This window comes from Ambystoma mexicanum, chromosome 2p (assembly GCF_040938575.1).
Source record: "Ambystoma mexicanum isolate Mex_15411 chromosome 2p, UKY_AmexF1_1, whole genome shotgun sequence".
Lineage (NCBI taxonomy): Eukaryota > Metazoa > Chordata > Amphibia > Caudata > Ambystomatidae > Ambystoma > Ambystoma mexicanum.
In genome coordinates, this window is record NC_090923.1 from 956,805,049 (window position 1) to 956,820,917 (window position 15,869).

The following is a 15,869-nucleotide window of genomic DNA, read 5'->3' on the forward strand; positions in this document are numbered from 1 at the left end:
CCATGGGCCATTTTTTGCATTCTGCTGAATTGCATTCTGGTATTTGTAGTCTTCCATAATACTGCCACAATTGTACACTTTTGGGCTAGCATATTTCTATAAGGATTGATATGTATGTGCGAGTAATTTACTATGGTTTGGGTACTTCTCAAGTTATCTTTATGAAACAGTATTGTTGAAAGCCAAACATGGAGGGAGAGGGGGAAATGGCGAGAGGGAAAGTGAGTCAGCAATATGTGCACAGGATTGGGTGGGAGAGGTTGCAGTCCTGCAGACTGGACGGGTTATTTTGTTTTACCTGGTCGTGGCCCTATACTGATTCTTGGAAGGGTTGGTGGGGGTTGTCTGCCTACTTTTTCAGAGGGCGGACGCAACACCTGTTGCGTGTTTTTGAGATTGTCATTACAAAAAAAATAAGTTTGCTTGCTCAAATGTTGGCTAAAAGGATTTCACCCCAGGTTGTCAGGTTGCCAATACAGATGCTTAACCACACGACCACATAAGAGTGTCATTAAAGCACGTCTCACATTTGAATTTTGTTTTGCATGGAATATTTCGTTATAAATTATTGTGTTTCTACTTTGCCAGCGTAGTTATTGGAGGTTATCGTCTCAGATTATTTTTCGGGGTGATACATTTTTTGAAGACAAATGCTAATTTGTCCTGTGCACTTCTAAGGGGAAAAGTCGATTGCACTACATTTGTATATTTCACTTAAAGATGTGTTCACTTAATGTAAATATATTAATGGGTGGCAGCTTTTGATTTGCACTGCGGGACAGAAATTCCCACACTGAGTGACGCGAAGGAGTTGTACCCATCCCCAGGTCGAAACAACACATTTTGCAGCACGAATAGGAAAAAAAGCTTTATGATTTGCAAGAAAGCCTAAACATACAACAGTTCAGCAACAGCCACCTAACGTGCCGAGATGTCTTTGCAGCATTTGGTTATAGCATCCCATGCTTCCCTCTGCTATCCGCAAAACAGATTTGATCTGCCCATCTTTTCCAATCAAGGGTCTGGTGGTCTATTAATGAGGCTTCCTTCCCATTTTGAAGTGAGCAGCACTTTCTAATTTTGCAAATTACATGCTAACACTTACAGAGCCTGAACCCATCAGGAGAGTAGACAAAAACATGCCACAGCCACTAATTTAAAGGAACATTTCAAGGAGAACAGGTGCCACTAAGCCCGCCCCATCCCCCCTACTCCGCACCTATGCATTTATTATTGAGCACGCCCCAAACCCACACAAACGTTTTTTTTTAGGACTTGAGCCCTGTTCATTTTGTTAACATTTGAAGATCTGAAACATTCCTTACTTCTCTACCTCAAAACCTCGCAGGGAAATAGGCTCTATTGCACTATGATGCAATCCCGCAGTAGACGCAACCGTCCTGTCTGCCCCAGGCCCAGTGGCCCCCTACTTGACTTTCTTGGAACCTGCTTGGAACCAATTTCTTTTGACAGCCAAAATATTCCTCATCTGTAGTTTCTGAAATAAAAGCATTTTGCTAGCTTGGACAATATGGCAAAATATATACGTATTAAAAATAAAAACAGTTGGGAAATGCCTGCAAACACAGCTGTTAAATTCAGTTAGCAAAAGACAAGCAGCACATTTTTTCAATGCCTCCCACAGTCAGATGGTGTTTTCAAACAAAAGTTTCAAAAATACCTTTTACAAACAGTAGATCTAGAAGTTACATCTAATGAGGTGTTCAGGTTCCTGAATTGTAGAATGGTCTGAAATCCCAGCTTCCACACTTTACCAAAGTGTCTGCTCCCTGCCAAATCCTTATACCTCACACCTTATCTGCCAAAATTGAAAGACTGTATAAAAGGTGTTCAGCTCAAACGGTTTGTTACTTAAAAAAAAAAAAACTCACTCTTGATATTTCCACATAGGTCAATATTAACAATGACAATGTTTTATACAGGACTTTATTAGCCTCCTGCCTTACTCACGCAAATAAGGGGGCGCCCACACACCTTTTGCTGCCAAGGGGCCCCGCAAATTCTAAGGCCTGCGTACTGCTGTCATTTATCTGCATACCCAAAAGAACATTTCAGGGAACTACAGGCGAAAGAAGCAATGTATGGTTTCAATGTATTATTTAAAGTATTGTCTCTACGTGGCCTCCATTTTTTCTATTGAAGGCTTAAAATGTCTTTCATTGTTTACTTTTAGCTTAAAACTGGACAAACAACTATATTTTATGCATATCTCCGAATGCTTTATAGAAAAAAGACAAATAAAGGAAGCCGAACAGAACTCGTGGGTGTATTTCAAGACCGAAGGCCTCCTATGGTCTCTGTGGTAATATCCTCTTTAACATGACTGGCTCCCAATAAAAGGAGCCCTGCAGGCACATGTGTAAAAACCACGGCAGACTCCATAAATGGCACGTCTGTCTCTGTCTCATTTTGGGGCTGCAGGCTGACTCTGTGACCACGGTAAGGCAGCCCCCGCTGGTCTGTGTGATCACACATCAGTATGTGTAACCTCGGTGCCCTCAGGCCACGTCCAGCCATGTGACAACAGACACACTGTGTTAGGAATGATTTTCTATACTCCGGCCTGGTGGACAGATGTATAGAAGGCCAACCTAGTTTAGTGACAGACAACTCTGGGAGCTGTAGCCAAACCAGTTCATGGTAGGTGGACGAGTGGTCTAGGCTAAGTCTCAAGAGGTGACGAGCTTGTAAGGGGTCCACAATCAGCACACACAGTGAAGTCAGGGAACACACTTAGACAATCAGTTATAAATGCACTTATCTATGACCATATAACACTGAGAAAAAAAAAAGACTACCACCATGTAATATTAATACACAACACCAAATAAAAGATATATTTTGATTGTAAGTGGAGTAGGGAAAAATACATAAACCCCTGAAAAGGAAATTATTATTATGCAGCACTACAGGTCTACAGAACTACCACACTATCTTTAGAAGTCCATCCCTAAGATGTATGGGGCCAATCGCCCAAAGGTTCACCAAAGTTTGTATGGGGCCAATCGCCCAAAGGCTCACCAAAGTTCCATATAGTTTGTGAGATGGGAAAAAATGAGTGTTGGAGTTCTGGGGTCCAATGAAGAGTTCCAAGTGGTAAAGGACAAATTATTCTAACTAACAAAAGTGTCCCCAACTTTCAGTGCTTGAGCAAGCAAGCAAGCAAGCAAGCAAGCAAGCAATGGCAAAGCCAAATCGGTTGTAAAACTTAAAGTCAGCAAACTTTCAAATGGGGAGTTAGTGGTTCAGGTAAGTATCGTTACAACGCACTCTCCATACTCTGATTCTTCTTAGGACTTGGCAGGTCTTGTTAAGAGGGTCCAAGGTCACTTTTCCCGCCATCAGTTTAAGCCTTGATGCCCAGGGACTGCAAGTTCAAACACTTCTCCGGTCGGTGACAAATGCTATTGCAAGGTCGGTTGGAGAATGCAGCAGAACTCGATGCAGGGCCCCTCTCAGCACTGGAATGGACGCAGGAAAGCTGTTGCGGACGACGCCCACCAATGCACAGCGACGCAGGAGGATTCACTTGCTGTGGTCAAACTGCCTCCTATCTAGGGTCCCCTTGATGCTAGGACCACAAAGTCTTGCAGAGGTGAGTCTTATAGCAGAGGATGACCATCCCCCCAAGTTCCAGGCCTTAACTCAGAACAGCGACGTCTGCAGCGCGGTAGCCTAAACTCTAAGCTGGTCAGCCACTGGGCAGTCTAGGGGCACTTCCGAAGGCTCTTCTTTGCAGGACTCCAAGCCAACGCCAAGAATGGTCGCAGCTCCTTCACAGGACTGCTGGAGATCTTCAATAAGACAGGGCTCTTACAGGACAGCAGCAGAAGTTGGTCACCAGGCCTTCTTCCAACAGGTCCACGGTCTCCTCGCAAGTCTTGCAGCTGGACAGGATACTTGGCTCCTTCAGTTTCTTCCAGGATCTCTCTGGAATGGGGTCCCCTTCTTATCCACAAAGCCAGTTAAGAGCCGAAACTCCCACTAGCCATTGACAGATCTGGTCCACACACACCCCAGCAGTAGTGCAATCAAGACCACTGGTGGCACAATGCATGAATACCCCTCAGACACACGGAAACCAGTTTGTCGATTGGGACCGACAGTCCCAACCCATTGCCTGGCAGCAAACACACATAGCCCTGCAGTAGCCCGCAAAAAGCATCTACTTGCCCGGGTACTGGAAGTCCATATAAGGAGTTTCCTGGCCTAACAGGCCAGGAATAACTGTTGTAGACAAGATGGCCAAGGGGCAAATAAAAAACCTTGCAACATGGCCACGTTAGGCCACTAGCTAGTTAGTAGCCAATCGCAGTAAACACGTTAAGTCTAAAACCAAGGGATATGGGTTGTTTGACCGTAGTCAGTTTGCGGCATAATGGATAGTGATCGATTCCGCCGCAACTCTGTTTGACCTTCAGTCAAACAACCCCAACCCCCTGCCCCAAAGCAGACCTATATTAATACCCCCTCCCCTACTTAACTTCTACACAGTCCCGGGTACTCCTTGCACTGCCTCGCTGCGTCAGTTCTGTCCCTCAAACAGAGGTCAGAGCCAATGCTGCAGGGTCCCCTTTTTTCTCTTCCTCCCCCCCCCCATGTCAAGGAAGCAGGGGACACCCTGGCAACCCCCAAAGCCTATTATATTGAACATAGGGAGCGGGGGATTACCCCCGCAGCACCTGTTCTTCAAGTTCGGTATATTAGGCTGCAAACAAATGGTACTACCCAAGTTCAAACAAAACGTCCATACGGACAGTTTTATTTGAACAAATTGGGTAATACCAAACAAAATACACCAAAAAAATGCAAAACAGTAACTGCTGCCACCAGCTTGTCCCTTAGGCACACCTATAGTAACCAATATTCGTCTGTTAGTCTAGAGCAGTGGTCTTCACACATTTTTGGCCTGGCCCCCCCCTGAGCAAAATCTGGGCAGGCCAGGCCCCCTCAAAAATGCCAAATGGACAGTATGTACAAATGGCTATCAACTATTGCGCACCATCACTGCACCCTACTCCCAGTATAGTCCCTGGGCTCTTCCACCTGCTCGCATCACAGTCGCTGGGCTCCCTCGTCCCACTCCTACCCAGTCCCTGGGCTCTCCCCACCCCATCACAGACCCTGGGCTCTCCCCACCCTGCTCCGACCACTGTGCCATGGCTCAAACCCATCCTGCTCCCACCACAGTCCCTGGGCTCCCCCTACCCCATTCCCAACACAGTCTTGAGGGCCAGTAGCGGCTGGTGAATTTTTTAAGTGTAGGGGCATAAATATTTCCCCGAAAATGCCATAGCAAACGAGCACAGCAGCGGGGCCCGAATCAATCAAGGGGGGTACGAGTGGTTTTCCGCCTGTGAATTGTTTTAAAATAATGGGTTAAAATGTGACATTGTAGTGCATACTTTAAATAAAAATGGATAAAAAGCCAAGCAGTTTGCAATTGGTGCTGCGGGTCCAGGGGGCAGGCATGACATTTTTTACTGCCCATCTATGATAGTTGGCCAGTAAAAAAGATACCATCCTTGTCCCCTGGGCCGCACTGGCTCCAACACAATTTACATGATTATGTGTATATGCAAGGCGCTGGGGTGCCAAGAGGGAAAGCATGGTATTTTTGACTGGACATTATGATAGATAGCCAGTAAAAAAAAAAAAAAATACCATCCCTGTTCCCTGGGCTCCACAGCGCCTCAGAAGGAGAGCTGTTTTTGGCAGGTGGGTGGGGGGGGGAAATTGTGCAACAAAGGTATTTAAGCATTTTAAAAAATCCTTTGTTGTACAACCCTCCTTTCCCCCTGTACCCCCACTCGCCAAAATCAGCTCAACGGACCAAAACACACACACACACACACACACACACACACACACACACACAGCAACAACTCTATCATTCACATGCACACCCATCACCATACACTCACACATAACACAAGCATACGCATATTTAAATAAAAAATAAATTAACATAAACGTACCTTCAGGCAGGCCTGCGTGTGGGTGCTGGAACGCCCCGCTCCAGGCTGCTCTGTCCTCATGTGCGACGAGGCGCAGGAGCTCCCCCTCGCACATACAGACATGCAGTGCCCCAGACAACATTTCCAATGAGCTATGCAAGGCTGGCGAAACAACGCCCCCAGCCTTGCATGGCTCAGTGAGCATGTGCGGTTGGGAACTGAACTGTCAAGTGTTTCCCTTTGACAGTTCAGCCCGCCCAGGAGCACTCGGCCAGCTGGAAAAGGCAGCTGAGGGAGTGCTCAGCGTTGCACTCGGCTGGCTCCTTGGCTCCTCCATTAACAAAAAACACCCCATTGGGTACTATTCAAACAGTCTGTGACTAAAGAAATGAATATCCATTTGCAACTGTGGGACACTTTTTCATTGGTGCCCGAAACAGTTTCATGCTCAAGCCAAGCCGACCATGTGAGCCGCCCCTGCCCATTTCCTCAGATCTAAAATGTTTGTTTTTTTACTTTTCATGCTGGACTCTCACACCCCCTCCAGGGATGTGGCTGCATCCCCCTGCGGGGCACCCTCTAGGCTTAGAAGACCTCTGGTCTACACCAAAGCAGAAAAGTCTACCGCATCGTACTGCATTGTACAATGATAAAACAATGTTTCGCAGTACTGACAGCTCGAAAGACATGTCACTTTCCCCATGATAAATCAGCAAAAGCCAGTGTAGTAAAGCTGAAGGCTTCACTGCACTACACAAAGAGCAGGTCAGATTCAAAAATAAAAGCAAAACATTGGGGGTCCATAGGAAAGGTGCTGTAAAGAGAAATCTTTCCTAACACACTGTCAAGTCAGGATGCCCACAGCAGCCAACTAAATCAGTGTGACCACAGCACTATGATTTTCAGCTGTGTGATCACAGCGGTTTCCTGGCGTGCTGGGTCCCCCCCACAGCACTGATCAGGCTGGCCTGTGTGACCACAGGTCCAGCACGCAACAATAGCGACGAGGGGTCTCTGTAGCCCCACAAAGCTGGTGTGGGCGTCCCTATTGTCTGTTGTGCCCTCTGTTTCAGAGTTTCAGTTTGATGGTTGGAAGGAGAAGCGCTGTTGGTGCGGTCCCCCACGCTCGAATTTCACTGCGGTCAGCAGTGGGAATATGCTCAGTGATCAACAAAGGATGTGAGCTTGCTTAGCAGTCTTCTTCATTTACTCGTCCAGCAGCCAAGTAAATGGTCATTACTGAATATCAGCTCCTACGTGGACAGGGAAATATTGGGAGTCACACACCCCAACCCTCTATCGATGCAGCTGAGTCTGTTGGGTGACAGCTGGAAGGTCTACACAAGGAATCGCCTCCCATCCCTCTTGTTGTAGCTAACGTGTCATCGGCACGTCAGCCTTCTCCCAACATGGCAAAGCCCTCTCTGAAGTCACAGAAAGGCAGTCAAAACCTCTCTTTTTTGTGTTTAAAGATTTTATTTACACCAAATCATACAAGGCATAAGAGGATTGTAACATAAATATTGAACATACTGAAAATAACATATGTACATTCAGAACTCGCCGTAGAAATACATGTAGGCCTAGCATGAATAGGAGGTCAGTGTTCATTAAAAACCCAATTTTGTATCAGTACGGGAGATGAGACGTACAATAAGAACAAAACAGAAACAGAACATATACAGAAGGGAGGCCGGGAGTGGCAGAGAGTAGCATTGGGATAATGCGCGAAATTTGACTTACTGAAGAGCAATTAAACAAGCATTACACAAGCTAAGAATTCAATAAAAGGTTTCCATTTCAGTTCATGTTTTAGTATTAAAGACGAGTAGAAGTGCTGCATCTCTCTAATCTATGAATATTGCAAATTGAGTTCCACTACACTTTGTAATGAAGTTGGTTCAAATGTTTCCAGTTAGACGTTATGGTTTTAATGGCTATTACAATAAAGAGATTGAACAAGAAACAATTATTCTTATCAATAACATCCTTTAGAATAACACTTCCAGAAAAAAGAACTTGAGGACAAGAGTCATTATAAGTTGAAGAGGTCTGAAAGCGCATTCCATACAGTGAGCCAAAAAGGTTGAATATGTTTACATTCAAGAACCATGTGCTTAAAGGAACCTGGGGATTCTAGGCAATTCCAGCAACTGTCACTTTTCATATGGCCACATCTAAAGAGTAAGGAAGGAGTAATGAATACTCTATGGTGGAAGAAATATAGGGTCTGCAATAAACTTGCTGATGTGGTGACTCTAGATATAGGATTCCAAACTTTAGGGCATTGTAGTTGATTGTCCAGGAGAGCACAATCTTGCTGCCAAGCCAGATAGCACTCCCGCTTACTTTCCAAGGGAGTTTTCTGAAAGCGTTTTGTAAAACAGCGAAGCAGTCATATTAGAATTATAGAAAGATTGTAGCCTGTCAACATTATGAGCAGTGTTTTACATATCAAGGAGTTGGTTTTCCATAATTGCATCAATGATAGATACATAATAATGCTGCGCCCCCTTATATCTCCGCTAGATTCTCTAAAGGAATCTCCACCTACCACACGAGAGCATCCAATGATCTTTGCCTAGAAGTATCCAGGTTCAAACTGTCCACAGCTGGAGGAGCCAGCTTCCCAGTCAAAGCTGCCATTGCCTGGAATAGACTACATACTGCCTTTAGAGAGTACCAGCCCTACTCTAGATTTAGACCCAACATTCAGAACTGGCTGCGCATCGAGGACAATTCACAAACCTAGACCTCTCACTGAATGACACCCGTCTCTGACATCTTGCTCCATGATTCTGTTTGTACTGGTACCTTGTATTTTAAATTCTTTGATTCCATGTATTTATATCTTGCTTATATATGTATTGTAATAACCATCTGTTGTAACTAAGCTCTAAATATTTTTATAACTGTTGGTGCGCATTATCAAATAAATAAACAAACAAATGTTTTGTTGCAAGTAGGAGATCGGGACGTGAAATCTAGCAGCAAGTTCATTAAAAGTTAACTGGGATTACTTGCACAAATAGCTGATCAAGATATTTAATACCTAGAGAGAGCCATGGCATCCAGAAAATGTACCTTTTCTTAATTTTAATTAATGGATTAAACCAAAGGTATGGCGAAATATAATGGGAGGAGTTTGAGGTGTGCGAAAACACATGGTTCTAAGGCAGCGAGTAGATAGGATAACACTGGTGCACTGAATAAATCTATTTTTCGTCTTGATGAAGTAACAACCAGCAAGAGGTAGATGGGACATCATAGCTCTCTCCAGACATAGCCAATGAGGTACAACATTAGATTGTTCATGAGTAAGCCACAACTGTACTCGTTTTAAAATAAAATCCACATATTTTTTTTAATCAGGAAATCCTACTCCTCCAGAGATACGTGGTTTCGTAAGTTTAAATAAAGATAGTCTATGTCTTTTTTCCCCTAGAGGAATTTCATCAATCAAGAATCTATGGATTTAAAGAGAGGAGGAAAGAGGGATTGGCAACATATAAAGGGAATACATAGTTGAGAAATCATAATTTAAGACTCTAATCTACCCCCCCCAGGAAAAGTGAAGAGGGGGACCAAGAGTTAGTAAATTCATGTATTCGAGTTATTAGAGAGCCAGTGTTATGTTTGATAATATCTTTGATAGGGGCGCAGATATGCATGCCGAGATATTTAATGCCAGTCACCATCTCATCCCTGAAGTTTGGAAGTGGTGGTTGGTACAATGTGCATTAAGAGGTCAAATTTCTGATTTGTCTGTATTCAGTTTATATCCTGAAGCTAAAGAGAATTGCGAAATAATGGCAAGGAGAAGAGGTAAAGAAATATCTGGGCCTTTGAGGAATAATAAGACAATCTGCATACGCCACAGATTTTATCTGTACATCACCACATATTGTTATTTTGTCCAATTCCTTCTAAGAAGGGTTCCAGGGATAAAATGAAAAGAAGTGGGGAAGAGAAAACATTCCTGGCGTGTACCTCTGAATAAGGGGAAGTATGAGGACATTTGCCCACTTATAAATATGGCTGTCTTGGGATTTGAATTAAGTACTTTGATAATGGAATGAAATGGGGAATCGAAACCATGCCATATAAGGGCTTCAAACATATAATTCCATTCAACCCGATCAAAAGCTTTTCCTGCATCGACAGCTACTACAGCATCAGGGTCTTTGGAGCCATGGATATGATCTAAAATGTTCAAAAACAGCCTTATCTTGGAGGAGGATAGTCTACCCTTAATATAGCCTACTTGGTCATGTTAATTAAGTTGGGTAGCAGAGGAAGGAGTCGATTTGCCAAGATCTTTGCAAACATTTTACAATCTGTGTTAATAAGGGAGCTAGGTCAGTAACTCTGAGGTATTTCGGGATCTTTCTCGGGTTTAGGAAAAACTATAAGCATAGCTTCTAAAAATGAGCCCCATGCTTTGTTGTCTAGGATACATTGAGAATAAAGCTCACCAAGTTTAGGTACTAAAAGGTTATTAAAATGTGCAAAGAAATCAGAGGAACAACCATTAGAGCCAAGGGCCTTCCTTTTTTTAAGATCCTTTATGGCTTTGTAGATTTCACTAGAAGAAATAAGGTTATCGACAGTCTTTAAATCAACTATTGGATAAGTAGTGTGAGGTATATTTTGAAGACATTTCTTAATGTGTGTGTTGTTAGAATAGGCCTCGGACGTGTATAATTTCTGGTAGGAGCTAGAGAAAACTTTAATAAATTTCTTATCTGAAAAGGTTCTGTTACCCATTTCGTCGTTGATGACCGCAATTCTGTTTTTTTCTTTTCTCTGTTTCAGGTATGAAGCAAGAGACTTACTTAATCTATTAGAAAATTGAGACATTTTTGCTTTATATTTTAAGAAATAAGCACAAGCACAGGAATATTGTGTGACAAACTTATAAATTTGCACCCTGAGCTTAAAGATATTAATTAGAATTGCTTCAGAGTTAGTATGTGTATATTGAGATTGCAGGGTTTTAAAGGTGCTTGAGAACATTGTCTGATTCTTGTTTAGGTTTTCTCTTCTTATTTGCAGCAAAGGATATAATACAACCCTTGAGAACCACTTTGTAGCAGTCCCAATTATTAACAACAGATGTATCCTGGCTTTTGTTCCCTGAAAGACATTGTAGTAACGTTGTTGGGTAATGAAGGGTAGGAATGATTCATCTTTTAAGAAGGCCGAATTAAATCTCAATCTATTGGACTTGCATGTATTTTGTGTAGAGGCAAGTTGAATGTGAACCAGAGCATGGTCAAACAATGCTATACACTCAATTCTGGCATCCAAGTGAAGACTAGCGAAGTATTTCGAGATGAATATATAGTCTAATCTTGATAGAGTCTTATGATGGTTAGAAAAGAAAGTATATTCTAAATCAGAGGTGTGACTAATATGCCGGGTGTCAACAAGACCCAGTTCTGAAACACAGTTTGTGAATTGTATATGAGATTTGGTATTTTTAAAGCTCACACTGGATTTCCTATCAAATAATGGATCCATAATCTTATTACAGTCAGCACAGATAATAAGATAATAAGGATTGGACAAGCAAATGTGATTTTTAAGTTGCGCCCAAAAGGAGGGATCAGGCGGTGTTGGGCCATAGATGTTCAAAATAGTATATTCAATGGAATCAACTAGTATTTGCTGTGCTAGAAAAAACCTGACCCACTCAGTGACGTTTGAGTATGGCAGCTTCTGCTTGCGAGAGGTGAGTTTCCTGAATACAGGCAATCGGTGGCTTAGCTCTATTTAGGCGCAAGAGTATTTTCTGTCTTTTCACAGGGTTATGCAAGCCTTTAACATTCCAAGAGGTTACACTGAATGACATTGCTTACAATAGAATAGCACATATATCAGAGTATTTCAGCTTATACACGCAATTGTTATTGTAAGAGAGGCTGTAACTGTAGTATCCAACAAGCTATTAGATAATTGTCTTGTATATAAGGTTTGAATTGTCGGCGCACATGATGATAACAGAAAGGTAGAGACACACAAAAAGGAAATGGAGAGAAACAAAATCAATATGGATAATATACAACCGTGAAAAAATGACACCAAACATGGTTGTGACCAACAGGGTCCAGCCACGTCGATCCATAGAGCAAAAAAGAAAATTGAGGTTGGAGAGCCACTGAAGATACAGCCACCTTTGCAACCCGCCCTGGTGGAAAACATTACAAGAATAATCCATTGTAACTATTTATAGCATTATGTAATGAAAATCAGGCCGGTAGTCTTAACGTGTCCATATCTTCTCCTTTATGGTTTTGAATGAAGTGTCTCAAGACTATTGGGTTTTGAAAAGCGGAAGTATGACTGTTAAGGGTAACTTTAAGAATGGATGGATGTATGATGCCATATGTCGCGTTTTGCTGCTTTAAGGCTGGTCTGAGTGCAAGTAGTTCTTTCCTTCTGGCGGTTGTTACGTTGGATACAACCTGGGTAATAAAAATCTTTACCATTGTCTAGGATACATGGTATTACATTCAACAGGCAACCATCCTCCCATACCAGCCAACCCCACCGCCTGCGGCCCCTACACAATCAACATTCGACTCCTTTAGTCCAATATCACCCGACCAATTTCTCAAACTTCTCTCTGCCCGCAAACCATCTGGCTCTCCGCTAGACCCGTGCCCGGCCACAACCCTCAAAGAAATTTTCGCTTACACCTGCGCAGGAGAACACGCAAGATCCATCATAAATGACTCCCTATCCTCTGATATTTTTCCCGACGCATTCAAAACGGTTCATGTCAAACCGCTATTAAAAAACCTTCCCTCGACCACCTCGAACCCAAAAACCACCACCCCACCTCAAACACCAGATTCCTTGCCAAACTCATTGACCAAACCGCCTACTCCCACTAAATGCCTTTGTTGAAGCCAACAATCTCCTAGACCCCTCACAATCAGGTTTCATAGCTCGTCACGGAACTGAAACCACCCTAACTTCAATCTGGGATGACCTTAAAATCACTACAGACTCCGCGGGATGCGCTGCATTAATCCTTCTTTACCTATCCGCCGCCTTTGACACAATCAATCACTCAATCCTCCTTGACCGCCTCCACTCCCTAGGAATTTGCGGAACTGCTCTCAAATGGATAGCTTCATGCCTCAAAGATAGATACCAAATAACAATACTCTCCACCTATTCCTCCCAAGCCCGACCAGTCGACATGGGAGTCCCACAGGGAGCATGCCTATCTGCCCTCCTGTTCAATCTCTACTTGACCACCCTCCCACCAATAATTTGTTCACACAACATCCTGTGTTACAACTACGCTGATGACACTCAACTAATTCTAAAACTCCTGAACTCAAAACCCAACTGCCGACCTGACCTCACCTCTTGCCTCCTTGACATAGAGCTCTGGATGACACAAAGCCACCTCTTGTTAAACCCCTCCAAAACCGAAATCATGATATGTGGTAACTCAGAACTTCTTCCACACCCGCTATCCTGGCCATCCGACATTGGCAACTCACCGACTCCCACTAACTCTGTAAAAAACCTTGGATGCACCCTTGACTCCGACCTAACACTCTCGCGCCAAGTCAACAATGTCTCCAAGTCCTGCCATTACCACCTTAAAACTCGTAGGCGCATCTTTCCTTATCTCTCCTTTCCCAACACACTCTCAGGGGTCCAATCAATTGTTATATCAAGACTGGACTACGCAAACCCCCTCTAACTCGGAGTCCACGCTTACCAACTTAATAAACTTCAAAGGGCCCAAAACGCTGCAGCCAAACTGCTACTCGCGCTTGGCCCGAGAGACCACATCTCCCCAGCCCTTAAGACTCTGCACTGGCTTCCAGTGGCCCGAAGGGTGACTTTCAAAACCTTATGCATTTCTCATGGAGCATTCCATAAAACCGGACCTTAATATCTCCAAGACAAGCTAAAACCCTATCACCCTCCACGTCCTCCAAGATCAAGCTCAGCCGGCCTCCTAGTCAAATCCAAAACAAACTCAGCCAAATTAGGCGGATCATCATTCTCAGCCTTGGCCCCCACGCTGTGGAACACTCTACCACCCCACATCCGCCTAACAGAAGATCTAATGTCCTGCCGCAAACTACTGAAAACTTGGCTGTTCCCCTAAAACTAACCCGTACGCAATCTAACCAAAACGGAATAACAGCAGCTCAATGACATCAATCCAACAAACTACTAGTTCCTGAATAACAATAAGACAAATAACAATACAACATCAAGATCCATGTGAGAAATCGACAACTAATAATCGCTAATGTAAACTAAAAGGACAAACTGAATAGAATGAGTAAAGCAGACCAAAGCAGTAAAGTATATAAAAAGAATAAATTTTACAGAAACAGTAATTCAGTTTAAACTCGTGGAACGGATGTGTGCACTGGGTGGATGAACGCATTGAGCAAATGAGTACGTAGATCGGATGAGTGTACAGAACCGATGAGTGTCCAGAACCGATGAGTGTCCAGAACCGATGAGTGTCCAGAACCGATGAGTGTCCAGAACCGATGAGTGTCCAGAACCGATGAGTGTCCAGAACCGATGAGTGTCCAGGAGCAAATGAGTGTGTGGAGCAAATGAGTGTAGAGCGGACGATTGTGTAGAGCGGACGATTGTGTAGAGCGGACGATTGTGTAGAGCGGACGATTGTGTAGAGCGGATGAGTGCGTAAGTATGGAGGAGTGTGTAGAACACAGGAGTACATTGAACAGATAAATGTGTAGAGCGGATGCGTATAGAGCGGACGTGGCTGCAGAGCGGATGAGTGTAGAAGTGCGGAGGAGCATGTAGAACGCAAGAGCAGATGAATGTGCTGACCGGATGAGTGTCTAGAGCGGATGAGTGTCTAGAGCGGATGGGTGTCTAGAGCGGATGGGTGTCTAGAGCGGATGAGTGCGTGGAAAGAACAACTGCATAGAACGGGTGAGTGCGCAGAGTGGAAGAGTGTGCAGAGCAGAAGAGTTTATAAGAGAGGAGGGGTAAGTAGGAACGGAGGGGTGCATAAGAGTGAGTGTGCCCATAGAGCGTGTGAGTTGTGTAGAATGGGTGAGTTGCGTAGAGCGGAAGAGTGCACAGAGCGGAAGAGTGCACAGAGCGGAAGAGTGCACAGAGCGGAAGAGTGCACAGAGCGGAAGAGTTTATGAGAGAGGAGGGGTGAGTATGAGCGGAGGGGTGCATAAGAGTGAGTGAGCCCATAGAGTGAGTGAGCCCATAAAGCGGGTGAGTTGCGTAGAATGGGTGAGTTGCGTAGAGCGGATCGGTTGCGTAGTACGGATGAGTTGCATAGAGCGGACGGAACGGGAAAAGTATGTGGATGAATGGGTGACATATATAGATAGAACGAGTGATGTATGTTGATAGAGCGGGTGATGTATGTGGATAGAACGGGTGACGCGTGTGGATGGAACGGGTGACGCGTGTGGATGGAACGGGTGACATATGTGGATGGAACGGATGACGAATACGGATGGAAAGGGGATGCAAGTGGATGGAATGGGGATGAGGTGAATGGAATGGAGAAGTATGTGGATTGAACAGATAAAGTAAGTGGAAGGTATGGAAGTAACATGTGAAAAGTATGGGTGAAATATGTGGAAGGTACAGATGAAAATATGGACGGGTGCATAAAACAACTTAGAATTCAAATTCGGAAAAGATCGAAGTACATGATCAGATCTGAGGGCATGAAACGGACTGGAGTGCGTGGAAAGGACGCAGAGTGCGTGGAAAGGACGCAGAGTGCGTGGAATGGTCTAGATCACATAGAAATGCGCGACATACATGAATGGTTTGGAAGACATGTAACGTTTGAAAGAGCAAGTAAACCATTTTATCACATCACTATGCTTACTCTCCTCTTTA

The 15,869-nt window shown here is 43.9% G+C and overlaps 1 protein-coding gene across 2 annotated transcripts in view; it reads right to left on the bottom strand.

Moving 5' to 3' along the window:
- The window catches only part of LOC138566960 (atypical kinase COQ8A, mitochondrial-like), a 349,117-nt gene that overhangs the window by 240,365 nt on the left and 92,883 nt on the right, over positions 1-15,869 (bottom strand). The window lies entirely within an intron of this gene.